The 5,698-nt window shown below is 43.9% G+C and overlaps 1 pseudogene across 1 annotated transcript; it reads left to right on the top strand.

Annotated features, from left to right (window-relative positions):
• The first annotated feature begins 204 nt into the window (after nucleotides 1-204).
• On the top strand, nucleotides 205-5,386 carry LOC110204188 (SUN domain-containing protein 2-like; annotated as a pseudogene). Its single transcript, XR_013487399.1, has 3 exons — nucleotides 205-4,604; nucleotides 4,837-4,952; nucleotides 5,101-5,386. The product of XR_013487399.1 is annotated as an SUN domain-containing protein 2-like (transcript).
• The last annotated feature ends 312 nt before the right edge of the window (nucleotides 5,387-5,698 follow it).

Genomic DNA, 5,698 nt, shown 5'->3' on the forward strand with positions numbered 1-5,698 from the left:
ACTAAGCGAAAATAGTAGGGAATATGAGTCACCTTCCCTCATCTGCCAAAAGAAAGGAGGTAGGAGGGCAGCAGCTACAGTAGGGGTCCTGATGGGGTGATGGGACTTGTACCTCAAAGTAAAAGACCAGGTCTCTGGAAGCAATCTAGTGTCTTATTGGGCCTCTGTGGGAAATTCTTACTTGTTGAAGGCACACACAGACCTGATAAAGCTATCAGTCCAGGCTCTAGGGTGCTGGCCAAAGGACTCTGTCTCTGGTGCTTGTCCAAGGACCATGCCTCTGGCAAGCCTTTGTGTAAACAGAACTATCTTGTCTCTCTTCTCCCCCAATATCTGGTATCAACAGAGTAATCTCTGCTGAGTCCCTGAATTTTCCTATACATTCTAGGAGTCCAGACCACCCGTGCCTGCACCCAAGGCACCTGGACAACTGTTTAATCCCACCTCAGATACCCTAATTAACATACTTGGCATTTCTTTCACTGACCATTTCTGCATATAAGCTTTAGCATGATCCTCATCAACTTGCAAGTTTGAGTATGTGAATTCATTCCAGGCAACACAGCCCTGTGCCCTGACATTTTTGGGATTCCATCACCCCTAAACCAAGTCAGCCCCACTGGCAATGGCCCTGGGCCCCTGGGGACTCTGCAGCCCACCCCTCTAGAATATCCTGCCCACCCTCCCCAGCAGCTGCAGGAAGAGAGACAGGAGAAAAGAAAGGGATAGGTCAAGGCAGTATGAAGGAAGAAGCCAGACACTCTCTGCTTTTGTTAAACCCAACCTTTTATCAGTAATTTTTATATGTGATGATTTGGAAATGCATTCAAGAAGAGAGGTCACCTGATTAGTAATGGGTTTGTTTCAAGTTTCAAGTACATAATATTGTTTTATTGGTCAATGTTTGCATCAATTATGTCAAGCAACTTTTCATAACTTGGATGTTATTAGAGTATGAAATGAAAGGAACTAAAAGATAGTGGGAAATTATTCAAAACCATATATGTTATTTTATCAACCCTGGGAAGTGCTTGTTTGGTATATGGAGCTCCCAATGAACTAGGCTTGCTGAAAATTTGCAAGTTTATTTAAATGATCTCTAACGATTGGCTTTTACATCAGAACAAATTTAAATTTAAGATTTGAGTTCTGATAAATTTTTATTGCTTATTGCAACTCCATTGGAGTAAAAATAATTGTATCTAGCCCCAAGCTATGATTAATGAAACTTACTATTTGAGGTAAAAGCTCTTGGGAATGTAACTAATTTTTTTTTTAAGTTTGAATTTGAGTATAGTTGTCTGCACTCAATCAGGATCTGAGAGAAATGCCACATGTTACTCGGAGGGAAAGTGATCCTGAGCTGTTACAAGTGGAGATTTGCATCTGGGAAAAGTGGAGAGGACAACCTTAGCCTCAATCTAAGGTGGGATCCTCCTGGCTCAGTTTCCCCATGGTGTTCCTTTGAAAAGGAATGTTTTCTACCTGACTATTCCTGAGTCTGGCATAGAGGTGGAATTGACACTGCATGGTTGGAAAAATGTGACTCTTCTCTGAATTCAAATAGAGCTAAGGATGTTTAAACCTGTCATATTTAGTATAATCATACTCCTATATTTTTTTCTATTATAGCAGATTTGTATAATCAGAGGAAGTGGTTAGTAAAAATGTGAATACAGTGCAAGTATGTGAGGTCTTCTTGTTTTGATCTGAATGTGTGGTCATTCCATAAGTGGGTAAATTAGTGCTCGGGCTTGTCATCTCTCTGTCTGCATATCACGTGAAAGATTAAATTCCTTGAATAGAACATTCTTTCTGAATGATATGGGAACAATTAGACAAAGGGAAAAGAAGTTTGTGAAACAAAGGTACAAACACAATGCTGAATCGTTCTCCCATAGGCCAAAGCTGGGATAATAAAACTTGTGTTTAAGATCTGAGCTATTCAGCCTAAAATTACATTCCTTTCCGTATCCTAAACGACTTAGTAAATGAGCAATTGGTCTAGTCATCTGCCTGTTATTGTATATGTCTCTATGATATAAGGTGCTTAAATGTTTCAAAATGATGTAAGAATAAGTTGGTATGGGTACAGCTGATTGAAGGATCTAGCTGTTATTCTATTAATTATTGAAATTAAATCAGAAGCACCTTTGATTTGGGAAAGAGAATTTCAGTGTAATCAATTTTCTTGGAGGGTGGTAACTTAAAGCTCAAGTATCCTTCCAAGTCTTTTATCATAATTGGAGTAGAGTCAGCCTCTTATAAACAAATTTGTTTGTATAACGATTGAACCCAAGAGTGGAAAATTTCTACCTGCCAGAATATTGATACTGGGGCAGCTAGGTGGCACAGTGGATAGAGCACCAGCCCTGGAATCAGGAGGACCTGAGTTCAAATCTGGCCTCAGATATGTAACACTCAATAGCTGTGTGACTCTAGACAAGTCATTTAATGCCAATTGTCTCGTGTGTGTGTGTGTGTGTGTGTGTGTGTGTGTGTGTGTGCTTGTATGTATGTATATGTGTGTGTGTGTGTGTATGTATATATGTGTGTGCATATATGATAAAAAGAATATTGTTACTTGTATTTTTACCTATAGCATTGAATCCTCAATAGCATCTGTTCCTCCTAAAGGAACTGGAAACAGAATGGAAACTTTTGAGAAAGTAACAAGATCAGATAATCCTGTATGTCAAATGTAAATGATTCTAATGAGACTCTTGGTTTCTTTATTTGTTTTCTCTCATTGTGACACTACTCCTAATTATTTTGTTGCTCCTTATATTTGGGCTCTGTGTATTCAACTTGCTTGTCAGATTTTTGTCTTCCAGTCTGCAGGCCATTTACCTACAGACCAGTAGATACCAGCCCATGTCCACCCCACCCCATCCCTTGGACATGGCTTATGCTCACTTCCAGTCAACCTCCTCCGCAGGACTCCAAGAGGCAGGGATGGTTCTATACCCCTTGCCAGCAGGAAGCATTTCCGGAAGACAAGACCTTCACCCTTTGCTCCAAAAGATTTTGTGTCCCATTTGTTTGAGGGGAGAATGATGGAGTGATGGGAACTGGACCCCAAAGGAAAAGACTATGTCTCTGGAAGCAACCCAGTGTCTCATTGGGCCCCTTTGAGAATTTCTTTCTTTGTTGCAAACACATACATATCTGACCATATAATTATTCAGGTAAAACCTATCAGTGGAGCACAGAGGTGCTTACTCAAGAATCTTGTCTCTAGCACCTGGTCTCCAAGGACCACGCCTCTGGCAAGCTTTTGTATAAACAGTACTACCCTCTCCCTTCTCCCCCAATGTGTGGTATCAACAGGGTTATCTCTGTTGACTCCCTGAATGTTCCCATTCATTCCAGGAGTGCGCCTATGCCCAAGGCACCTGGGCTTCTTGCTTATTCCTTTGAATATTGAGGAATCCTTAATCTCACCCAACACCATTTAATTAGCATACTTGGCACACTAGTCACTGTTCTTTTTCTATCTAAACTTTAGCGTTACTCTTGTTAAGTTTCAGGTTCCCTAAGAACTATGCTGGCTCTATTAGTGTTACAATAAAACTTTTCTGTTCCACTGGAAGATGGTTTGAGTATGCAAATTCATTCCAGGCCACACAGCTGTGTACCCTCACATTATGGAGGTACTGCCACCCCTATATTATGTTAGCACCATTTTCAATTAATACCCTAGCTTCCTTTTTTGCCTTCTCTGTTTTGATTGATTCTTCCTATAATTAATGAGACTGAAATGTATAATGTCCTCCAAAAATTATGTTTAATATTGCTAGCATAAATAACACAAACCTATCTAACATACTAGGGTTGCCAGATGTAAGATGATCAGCTGTCAATGACTTGGCTCTTCTCATCAATACAAGGATCCATAACAACTCTGAAGGACTTAGGATGACAAATACTATCCATCCCCAGAGAAAAGAACTGATGATATCTGAATACAGATTGAAGCAACTTTTTTTTCACTATCTTCATTTTTCTGAATCTTTTTGTCTATGTTTTCTTTCACAACATGAGTGTTATGGATGTATTTTGTATGACTACAGATATATAACCTATATGGAATTGCTTGCCTTCTCAATGAGGGGTGAGGATGGGGAAGAAGAAAGGGAGCGACATTGGAATTTCTTGGAGACCAGGGCACTCAGGCCAGGCTTGTACAGCTAGAGGAGGTACAGGCCCAGCTTTGGGGCCTGGAGCAAAGAATCCTGCGCCATGTGGCAGAGGAGCAGGACAAGTATGCCAGCAAAGTTGCTGCTGACTTGAGGCTGACCCTTCTGAAGGAAGGAGAGACAACCAGGATGAAAGAAGAGGTGAGCCTGGTCCTTCTGCCTGTCCTCCTGCCTAGGGTCATGGGTATGCCCTGAGAGGAGCCTGCCAGGAGGGAGGGGGAAGCCCAGGCCAAGCAGGTAGCACGCTTGCCCGTCGCCTACGTGGGCTGGGCCAGGCTTGCAGGTGGCCCTGCCAAGAGTGGTGCATGTCTGTATTCTAGAAAGTGCATGAGATCATGCAGCAGGCCCCGAAACTCTACAGGGAAGATCATATTGGGCTGGTGGACCACACCCTGGAGTCCTCAGGTAGGCAGCTTATAGAAAGCCAGAGGGCTTGGGACAAGAGGGAATGGAAAATCAGGATAACTGTTGTGAGACAGGAGGAATTGACAAATCAGGATGCCCTTTATAGGCCAGGGCAGTTCAGAGAGCTGATGCCCTGGCTGCGCCCCCTCACCTTGAGGACTGCCCTAAGCCATCTCCGTGTCCTGCCAGCCCTTGGGTGCTCCCCCACCTTCTCTCCCTGTTGCTCTTTCAGGGGTCAGCATCCTCAGTAGCCACAGCTCAAAGACCTGTGGCACCAGGATGGCCATTATCAGTCTGTTTGGCATCACCTTGTGGTACCGTTTCCAGACCCAAAGAGCCATCCTCCAGGTAGGGCTGAACAAAGGTCCCCCAGCTTGGCTCTCTGCCTGCCATCTCCCCCCTCCTTTGTGGGGGCTGGGCCCTCAAGGCAGAGGAGCCCCAGGATCCGCATGTTCCATGTATGCCACCTTTCACATGATTTGTCTTCTACACACAGCCAAATGTCTGCCCTGACAACTGCTGGGCGTTCCAGGGCCCCAGGGCTTTGTTGGCGTTCCCTTATCTGCCTGCATCCACCTCACTGCCATCACTTTGGAGCATGTGCCCAAAGCCCTGTCCCCAATCAGCAACATCACCAGAGCCCCCAAGGACTTTGTCATCTTGGTGAGTAGCTGAGCCTGGAAGCTCTCCTTTCCCGAAGTGCAGAAAGCCCTTTCTTAACACCAGTATGTCGAGGTGAGGAATGGAAGGATGTGCCCATTTTACAGATGGGACATTGAGGCTTGGAGCCAGCCCTTCTTCTCCTCCCCTTCTTCTTGGAGGAGCCAGGAAAAGACAACCACAGCAACAAGAAGAGTCAAGATTACAATGTGTCTTAGGGTCCTTTACTATAGCCAGTTGCCTCCATGGTCAGGTATCCAATGGGCAAGTTGGGCAGCGACGGTGATTCCCTACACAGACACCTAGTCAGGGCAGAGATGGAAGGTCCATATAAGGAGGATTTAGGTGAAAAGATGGAGCCAGAAAAGAAGGTGAAATATGCAGGAGAGAGGGATGCTTCAGGACCGAAATCCTGGTACAGATGAAGAAAGTGA

This window comes from Phascolarctos cinereus, unplaced genomic scaffold (genome assembly GCF_003287225.1).
Source record: "Phascolarctos cinereus isolate Bilbo 61053 unplaced genomic scaffold, phaCin_HiC Scaffold_1;HRSCAF=81, whole genome shotgun sequence".
NCBI classification, from domain to species: domain Eukaryota; kingdom Metazoa; phylum Chordata; class Mammalia; order Diprotodontia; family Phascolarctidae; genus Phascolarctos; species Phascolarctos cinereus.